This window comes from Papaver somniferum, chromosome 3 (assembly GCF_003573695.1).
Source record: "Papaver somniferum cultivar HN1 chromosome 3, ASM357369v1, whole genome shotgun sequence".
Taxonomy (NCBI): Eukaryota; Viridiplantae; Streptophyta; class Magnoliopsida; order Ranunculales; family Papaveraceae; genus Papaver; species Papaver somniferum.
The window spans coordinates 32845706-32855836 of NC_039360.1; the positions used below are offsets into that span (position 1 = coordinate 32845706).

Genomic DNA, 10131 nt, shown 5'->3' on the forward strand with positions numbered 1-10131 from the left:
AAATCGACGTTGAAGATTGAAGTCTGAAGACGGCGTCAACAAAAACTTCATCAACAAAGGTATTTGAAAACTAACTATCTTATTTTCCCATGTTATTTACCATTTTATCTATTGAGACATGTCGTATGACTTTATTATAATGATGAACTTTACAAAGAAGATGACAAGCTATAAGGAGTAACCAAGTTTGTTCTTAAAGTTTACAAACCGTTTCACCAGTTCACGAACTTGAACTTATAAATATAAAGACTTGATTTTCAATATCTCAAATAACTCACGTACATGAACTGGTTTTCTCAGTTCGCAAACTGGTCGATTTTGAGATGGTAGTGGACACTATTTATTTCAACATACACGAATTGATTTATTCAGTTTGTAAACGGGAAGATTTTTAATGTCTCATGCACACTTTGTATTTTTTTGCACAGTTCACGAACTTGTTAATATAAAACTAAAAAACGTTAGGAGACGAACTTTTAGTTGACAACTGATTAAGTCTTTTGGAAAATTAAGCTTGTCGGTTTCAGAATTATTTGAGTATAGTTCTCTGGCAAACCATATGGTGCACTCTGGTTGTGTACATCTTATTTATGATTCAAAGTAAACTTATCACATGCTTCATGCATAATATTTATTGAGAAGTTTCGCTTACTTGACAGTTTTATGCAAGGTAATAGTTCAGTAACTTAGCTTTATTTGTAAGCTACCAAGGTTATTCATCAATATAAATAGAGGACTTCCCGCACATTAGAAATTCAATCTGGGCACTTCGGTGTCCTAGTTTCATACTAAAGTCATCAACTAAAAACTTAAGATTCGTTATTTGAAACTAGTGTACTCTGTAAATTGTTGTAGAAATAGCAGATGGACACGGGTCAGGAGTCCGCCCCGGGAGCGAGGTTCTATCTGGTCTCTATTATGGCGTGTGGTGATAGAGGGGTAAAGTGTGTGTGATATGTGATTATTCGTTCGTGAATGTTTATCGCACATCCATACGAACATAACTTCATAATAATTCGATATAGAATTATCTTCGTAAAATAAGATGTTTTGAAGGCGCCACCTAACTAAGAGGAGTCAAGACCCTTTTTAACTAGTTTGAGTTCTTTCTGGAAACCAAGATCTAGTTATAACTTACATTTTCATGGCGTTAGATCATAGAGTTCATGTAAGGAGATTCTAATACGAAATAGGAAGGTATAAGGCACCCATCAATACCCAATCATATGATTAGCCTATACTTCATGATTAAATGGGAAAAATACATACAATTTTTCTTCAGAATGTGCTTATGCATACTTGCGATTATTGGTCCAAAATATATATCTGGAAAAACAAAAAAACTCCATATTTAGAGGCACAACTCATAATAATTCAAAGGTCTCAGGAATCTAGGTCAATTCCTAGCATGTTGAAAGTACTAAGTTTCCAGTTCGCCTCTATGTATAACACAACAATAAAGGGTTAAGAGACTTCCTAGATATAGATGGATTTAACCTAGAGTCTTATTCGATGATAGACTCAACCCTTATAATTCATATCGACTCTTTAGTAACATAGAATTAAGGATAATGCTATATATGAAGAGGTGTTACCTAGTGGTCTTGTATGAATATAGGCTCAATGATAGAGTTCAGGTTAACTCTAGGGATGCAATTAATTTTTTGATATAAAGAGTTTAGATTTATTCGAGATATCCATGAATGATGATAGAAATTTGGAAGCCATTACGAGTTGCCAATCTGAGAGTCAATGAAGTTTCGGGATAAGAACAGATAACCTGCAACTCATCTAGTGATTGATGGATCGAAAGATTACTGAAATGATTGTCATGTGTATCAGGAATGATAAGGAATTAAAAGAAGTTCCTTAGTCTACCCAATAATCTGATAAGTTATTTATATGTTATTCACCTTCGGGATCATAATGTGAGAGGGGAAGCCTCTCTATACTCACATTTAGATCTTCCCACAATATGAATTAGTTAGAGATTATACTACAAAATAAACTGTTAAAATTAAATTACGCATGAATTAACATTTGCAATCATAATGTGAAAGGGGGAATCCACTCTATGCTCATAGTTTTGATTTATCCACGACAATGAATTTGACTAATATACCTTAGATAAGGTATTTGTTTCGGAGAAATTCTTATACTCTTCTCCCTGTTTTTCATAAGTATGCTAAAAGTAGTTAAAGTACCACAAATTTAATGCTAATCTTTTAAATAAGACAATAATAACTAATATTTATAAGAGAAATTGAATTTCTCTTTTATTAAAAGGACAAAATACATGAATATTTGTTCAAGTGGATTGGGGTTGTAGACTTGGAATATGTGAGAGGAAGTATTTCCTATTTTTATATGGATTAAAATTCTTCTTGATTGGGTATTATGGGTGTGGTAATCCAGATTTTTCTCTGCATGGGGAGAGTGATTTTCTTGGTGTGTTTCCAAATGAGGTAAGGAATGCTTTATACAGTTGTAGAAAATGATGAAAAGTAGGGCTGTCAACGGGTCCGGGTTCTCCCGGGTATCAATGGATCCGGACCCGGACCCTATTTATAAAAATCGGGTCCGGTTACTAGCGGTTTCGGGTCCGGTTCCTAAATTAGTGCACCCAGAACCGGACCCGTTTAAAACCCCGAGTACTCATCGGTTCCGGGTACCCGTCGGGTATTAAGAAAACACACATAAAAGTTCAAAATTTTGATGTCTTTCCCTTTTTTTTTGCTTGAATCAAACTTATTTCTATAAAAATTTGGTATTATTTTTTTATTAATGTACTAAATAAAGATTAAATGTAAGAAGAAATGAAAAATTAGAAAAAAATTCAAAACCAAACTAGCAAAATACTTGTAATTTTGCTAAAAAGACGGATAAAAGAATGAATAACCGGGTACCCGTTACCCGCGGGTACCTATCGGGTATTACCCGTTCGGACCCGTTTAGATTCGGGTCCAATCGGGTAATTACCCGTCGGGTCCTAACTTGTTAATGGGTCCAATTTTGGGACCCTGAACCGGATCTATTCGCTCGGGTCCGGTTCCGGTTCCGGGTACCCATTGACAGCCCCAATGAAAAGGAATATGGGGGGAATGTATGTATTGGGATTGCTTTCTTTTCTTTCTTTTTGGGTGTAAAGAAAAGTTTGAATAGGTATGCTTATAAAAAAGAGTGGAGTGAGGAGAGTAGGTGCATGTGGTGTATTTTGATGGGATTCAAAATATTTATGTGATAATGGGATGAGGGAATTTTTTTAATGTTTTTGATAAAAATATGATTTTTTGGGATTTGATTAAAAAAAATTGGTTTTTTTGGTAATGGGGTTGAGTGGGGCATGTGAAAAATATAAAAGGATTTATTTATTGAATAACGAGGATATGGTGTAGAGGAGAATTCTTTTCATTTGTGAGAAAAGAAGATTGTGGGTAAGTAGAAGGAATTTTTTATTATTTCACATGGGTAATGGAATGGGTAATTGGGTAGTAAATGGGTGATTGGACAGTGAGATGGGTTTTTTTGGTACTGCTTGTGGGATTGACTCAATGGATATAAAAATTCTTAATGGTTACATATAAAATTTCTCTTGTATCGGGCTTTGAAATATAAGACCAATGTTTTTACGTGGAGGGTGAGAAATTGGGGTATCAACAGTTCCCCTCTTTGAGAGTCACCAGCTTGCGGCGGACGAACAAAGTCGTGGAGCCAATTTCGCGCCTCGTCTCTTGTTGATGAACTGTGGTATGATAGGTTGATGCAGAAGGTTATGACACTGTACATGTTTTCCATGGTTGAGCTTGTCGATTTCTTTTCACCTAGGAGGAGTTGGGCCTTGCACTTGTCATTCTTTGGTAGATTCTCTTCTTGAGGTCACAACTTCTCGATATGTCGTGCCTTGACTTGGTATGATCAATTTTCCTCCACATAATAATTTTTAAAAAGGTTGTGTTTCCATTCCAAGCTTCTTGAATAAGGAATAATTTTTGTTTCCTCATAAGATTTAGGAGAAAACTCTCCCTTGCCCAAGGAGATATTCTTCCTTTGTTATTACTTTTTTCTTTTTCAAGATGACATCTGGGAGCCATCTAACATTTTCTATGATATCCTTCCTTTGCCACCGGTGTATAGAAGATGGAAGGTTGGAGTTTTAGATGATGTTGAAAACCACGTTTTGACGAAGATCCGTAATAATCCAATAAGCCTTTTGAGTCCAAATTTCTTCTTTTTGGGTTCTTCGAGACCGCTTTATGGTATTTCTCATTTAAATTCTTCATTGCTGCATGTTTTACAGGATTACTCGTGGGCATGTACCAGTGGAACGACTACTGGTATAATGGAATGGTGGATCGTGTTGAGAAAATGTATAGGTGTACGTGAGATTGTACACCAGATCGGTTGGTTCCCCTCTACGGAAGTTTGGGTCGCTCCATGATTGTGATAATGCTATAATTGTAGCGGAGTGGTGGTGGTGGGTGACACTAATCCATTTCATCTTTCACATTGTGAGTTAACTTTCACTCTATGGGATTTTTACATGATTACCGGAATCCCATATGGGGATTGGAGATCATGTGCCTTTAGGTGTTAACATGTTCGAGGTAGGGCTGTCAATGGGTACCCGTTATCCGGACCCGGAACCGGACCCGGTATATTTGGGTCCGGTTCCGGGTCCTAAAGTTGGACCCATTAGCTACTTAGGACCCGGCGGGTAATTACCCGATTGGACCCGAATTTAAACGGGTCCAAACGGGTAATACCCGTTGGGTACCCGCGGGTATCGGGTACCCGTTTATTCATTCTTTTATTCATGTTTTTAGCAAAATTACAAGTATTTTTGCTAGTTTTAGCTTTGATATTTTACTCATTTAATTTTTTTTCTCTTACATTTAACCTTTATTTAGTACATTAATAAGAAATAATAATAAATTTTTATAAAAATTACTTAAATCCAAGCCAAAAAGAGAAATATATTAAGTTTTTAAGGTTTTTTAAATAGTTTTATTAAGACCCAATGGGTACCCGGAACCGACGGGTACCCGGGTATTTAAACGGGTCCGGTTCTGGGTCCATAAGTTTAGGAACCGGACCCGGAACCGTTAGGAACCGGACCCGACCATTATAAGTAGGGTCCGGGTCCGGGTCCGGGTCTAGTGATACCCGGGAGGACCCGGACCCGTTGACACCCCTAGTTCGAGGTGAATGTCCGAAAGATGTTGAGGCCGGATTGTGGGTACATTTTCCCAACGAATTTGTCGATCAGCATATCCGACTTGGGAACAAGCTTCTGAGTTCCCGAGCTGGAACTTGTCGATGACACCTCAAAAGATGACCCTAAAGTCATCGAGGTTATTAGAGCTTTTCTCATTTACGTTGCTGGGTATACCTTTCTTAATTCTTCCAATCGTAACATCAAATCGGGATACTTGGCAGCTTTCAATGATCTTGACTTAGTGTGTTTTTATGACTGCGGGAGTTGTTGAATGACGTGCCTTTATAATTGTCTCACTCGAGCCACTAGTCTTGAAACTAAGGTTTTGTGTGGGTTTTGGCCCATCTTGAATGTGAGCACCTGTCATCTTGGATCGTGATTGTTCCGCTTAAACTTTCTTCTTGCTTTTCTTTAATACATCTTTTTTGTGCTTCTTAACGGTTCTGGTGTTATGAGTATTTTCCTGCTAGTCGCCCACCCTTTGATTCCAGCTTTTCAAATAGCCAAATATTTCCACGAATGGCTAAATAGAAAGGTGTACTTCGTAATCATCCGATTGCATATGCACGCCTTAGATTAGAAGTGGCTACTGTTGAATCTGTAAGAAGTTATTTTTTTAACCTTACCTTCACTTGTGATGTAGATTTGTTGGGATCCTTGGAAAAACCACTTGATCGGACGTGATGACGGAGTCGTTCATGCTATGGCTCTTAGCATGCTTCGTTACTTGTTACGAGGCCTGGATTACTATGCATGGTATCTTAGTGACGGAAAATCAATCAACCGAATGCGAAACCTTTATTTCCCCCCTCCTCGGGATACATGTTTTATTTATGCATCTTTTGGCCATATGATTGCTATGTCTTGTCAACCGCAATACTTATACGAAGATTCGTCTACCGCGAGTTGGATTTTGACATGTATTGGAAGTCTATTTCTTTAGGATCCGTATTTTTCCACCCATGATTTCCATGAGGATTTTGTTGTGGGAGATCCTGGTTTTTTCCCTCATCATTGTTGATGGGATCCTCAAGTAATGCTCCTACTCAAACGGCTCGTTTACTCAACTTGGGTCATTTTCTTCCTATTTGGGATCTTCAAATGCCTATCCTGGGTACTTCAAATGTGGTTACAATTGAAGAGGGCCCTTTTGACCGGGAAGACGTTATTGGTTTAACTCTTCCTAGCGATATTCCAGAGGTACCATCATTATGATTGCTCTGTTTTAATCATTTACAAAAACTCTTGTTAATATGGACCTTCTATTAGGTTCCGAAAGTTCTTCAAGAATACTTATTTCTTCTGGTGGATAGCCGAGATCGCCTATTAAATTTGGCGGTAAATGATATGTATATATGGGATCATGTTGTTAAATGATGCCATCGGTAGAGAATCTTTGGAGCACCAAGAATGCATTGAAAGCTTTTTCAGAAGAATTGTTCATAATTTGGCTGCTTTATGAGGTAGACCAAATAATTTATTTATTTTTTTGAAATAGGGTAAAAGAGCTAGTTGGTAGGACTGATGACCACAACGGGTCGGATTTCATTTCAGGTAATGCCCGAATGGGTGGTTTGATGGAGCCATAATTCCCTGCTTTATATACTTCGCCTCCTTCTTCTCGGCCATCAGCTTCGCTTTTTCTTTCTCTGCACATCCGCCTCTTCAATTTTTACCGGAGACTCAACGAGATATCTTTGAGTCATTCTTGCTTGTACTAGATCTAAGTCTCTTCTTTCAAGTCACTTTCTACATCTTTGGCGGTGGAACATGTTTTTTTATTACCGCTTGGTTGGTTTATTGCTATTGTGATTGTTTATTGGTGGGTGAATTTGAAAAATAAAAATTGAGGAGATAAATAACACATTTTCAGAAGTTTGATTAACTGGGAAAAGATATTTTTGGTGGAACCTCGGTATAGATCTGCACAAGTATTATTTTTTCTGCATTCGATATGAGTACATCTTGAGATTCATCTTAATGTTCAGCTTGAAGACGAAGATATGATTATTCAGGAAAAGATGCAGAATCATTCCATATGCAGCTCTAGAGTACGTACAATGATAAATCCAGATTTCAAAGTTGAAGCAAGATTTGGATTTGGACATATTTTGACAAGTAAAGATGATCCGCCAATAATGAAGACGTCTGAATCAAGTGTGTCACATGGACATTCTTATCACAGAATACATTGGTTTCGATCAATGGGAAATGGTGAATAATTTGGGTCTCAATCCACACTCAGAATGAATCATCGTCTTTATGTATTAAATCGTCACTTATTCCTTTTAGGTTTATTGCTTGTTTTTTTTTTTGTCATAATGGGAAAGGGGGAATCCACTCTATGCTCACATTTTGATTTACCCACCGGAATTAATTTAACCAGTATACCTTATATAAGGTATTTTCTTCAAAGAAACTCTTATGCTCTTCTCTTTGTTTTGGTAAGTATGCTAAAAATAGTTAAACTACCACCAATCAAATGCTAATCTTTTAAAAACTTAAAGACAATATTTGATTGATTATTTCTATCATTTTTGGTTTTTTATCAAAATAAACTTTAAATAAATAAGACAATAATAACTAATATTTAGAAGTTCGAAATTGAATTTCTCTTTGATTAAAAGGGCAAAATATAGGAATATTGTTCAAGTGGATTGGGGTTGTAGACTTGGAACATGTGAGAGGAAGTATTTTCTATTTTGGTATGGATAATAATTCTTCTTGATTGGGTATTATGGGTGTGGGAATCCGTATTTTTATTTACATTGGGAGAATGATTTTCTTTGTGTGTTTCCAAATGAGGTAAGGCATGTGTTATATAGTTGTAAAAAGGGGGGAATAGGTGTAAAAGGGGTATGGTGAAAATGATGAAAAGTAATATGGGGGATAATGTATATAATGGGATTGGTTTCTTTTCTTTCTTTTTGGACGTAAAGAAAAATTTGAATAGGAATGCGGCTAAAAGAAAGTGGAATGCGGAGAAAGGGTGCATAAGGCTTATTTTGATGGGATTTAAAATATTTATGGGATAATGAGATGAGGGATTTTTTTTATTGTTTTTAATAAAAAGATGAGTTTTAGTGAGATTTGATAAAAAAAAATCTCTTTTTTGGGTAATGGTTAAGGGGGCATGTGAAAATGTAAAAGGATTTATTTTATTGGATAATGAGGATACGTGGTAGAGGAGAATTCTTTTCGTTTGTGAGAAAAGAAGATTGTTGGTAAATAAAAGGAGTTCTTTATTACTTTTCATGGATTATGTAACGAGTAATTTAGTAGTAAAATGGGTGATTGGATAGTGAGATGGGTGATTAGGTAGTGCTTGTGGGCTTGAATCAAAAGATATGGAAATTCTTAATGGTTCCACATAAAATTTCTCTTGTATCCGGCTTTGAAATATAAGACCAATGTTTTTTTGTAGAGGGTGAGAAATTGGGGTATCAACAAATATATTACGTTTATGACTTGCAAAGAATTCACTAAGGGAATCGTGAAGTCCAATAAGACTATATTTTTATCTGATAATTCTTGTTATCCAGATCTTATTCTTATTGATCTTCTAAGTTCTCGCGATTCTAAATCAGGAACTTGATTGATAGAAATCACAAAGTTTTTTTCGTCTCAGACTTTGTGATTCCACAAGATACATATCTAAATCACTTATGATTTTATTTGTTTATATTTTTCTTGTGAGGAAGATTGATGACGCATCTCTACAACTTTTAAAGAGAATAAGTTCAACCCAATCTTGAGTTTGTTTGGTATCTTTCTTCTTCTCATGAAGATTCCTCATAAGTATATAGATTTTCATACCTTGATTGAGTATTTTTTTTAACGAAATCTGATAGCTAGGCTTTCTTCTAGAGGAAAAATAGTCACTAAAGTCTTCACTTATGTTGAAGAAACTCTTAGGCATGTAAAGGACGTCATCTTGGGGAATCATGTTGCATAGGGTCTTGTGATATCCAAGAGACGTAGATAAGCGCAACTGAAGTTGAATTACTCGTAGGGATGATTCGGTCATAGATTGAAGTCTGATAGTAGGCTAGTGTGTGTAGTAGCTTAATACAATGTGATAGTTTTCCCTTCTAAAATTGCTTCATGTTGTACCAACTCAATCAGACACTTCATAATAAGAATCAGGAAATTTTCTTCGAGTATATCAAGTACAAGATTGGGTACTATATTTGGGACATAGAGTCGATCTCCTTTTTCTATTCGATTTTAATACAATTTTCTTCTTTTGAGCTTTAATATTAGTTTGAGTAAATCATGACGCGTTTAAGTTGTGATTTAATTATCCTATATCTCTTAAAATATGGATCTTGCACCTTAAGAAATTTTCGCTTAGTAATTTAGAACAGTCAAAGTAAAACGTAGAACTCAACTTACTGAAGCTAGTTAACCAAGGATGTAGATTGTTACCTAGGTTGTTAGTCAGCTGCTAGTTTTTTCACAGTATTACGACTTTCGTCCTAGTTTTCGACGCCAAACTTAAGGGTTTCATTGGATAGTATACGATGGAACATCAATTTTAGGATAAATATGCATTGGCTCTTCGAACAACTTTAAGGGTAATTTATTAAAAATAGTTTATAAAGTAATATTACTTACATTTAACTATGATTTATGATTTTTTGTTTTGTTTTGTTTTGTTTTGTAAGGACCTGCTTGGGTTATGTTATCTCGCCCGTTCATGGAGTTTTGTCTATGGGTATTGGATAGTCTTCCTAGAACGATTCTGATGTACTACGCCAATTTCCTCTCTTCACCCGAAGGTTACTTCCATACTGTGATAAGCAATATTAAAGAATTCAGAAACACCATAATAAACCATGATCTGCTTTTCATATCTTGGTACAACCCTCCAAAAGAGCATCCAACTTCCTAACCATGGATGACTATCGAAGGAT

General features: G+C 35.9%; 1 long non-coding RNA gene across 2 annotated transcripts; it reads left to right on the top strand.

The window, feature by feature from the left end:
- Positions 1 to 3990: 3990 nt before the first annotated feature.
- Positions 3991 to 7615, top strand: LOC113355777. Of its 2 annotated transcripts, XR_003362602.1 has the most exons (5): positions 3991 to 4190; positions 4298 to 4508; positions 5859 to 6415; positions 6485 to 6678; positions 6770 to 7615. It is a non-coding gene; the product is annotated as an uncharacterized LOC113355777 (long non-coding RNA). The 2 variants fall into 2 exon arrangements; XR_003362601.1 differs by having other exon boundaries at positions 5859 to 6678.
- The last annotated feature ends 2516 nt before the right edge of the window (positions 7616 to 10131 follow it).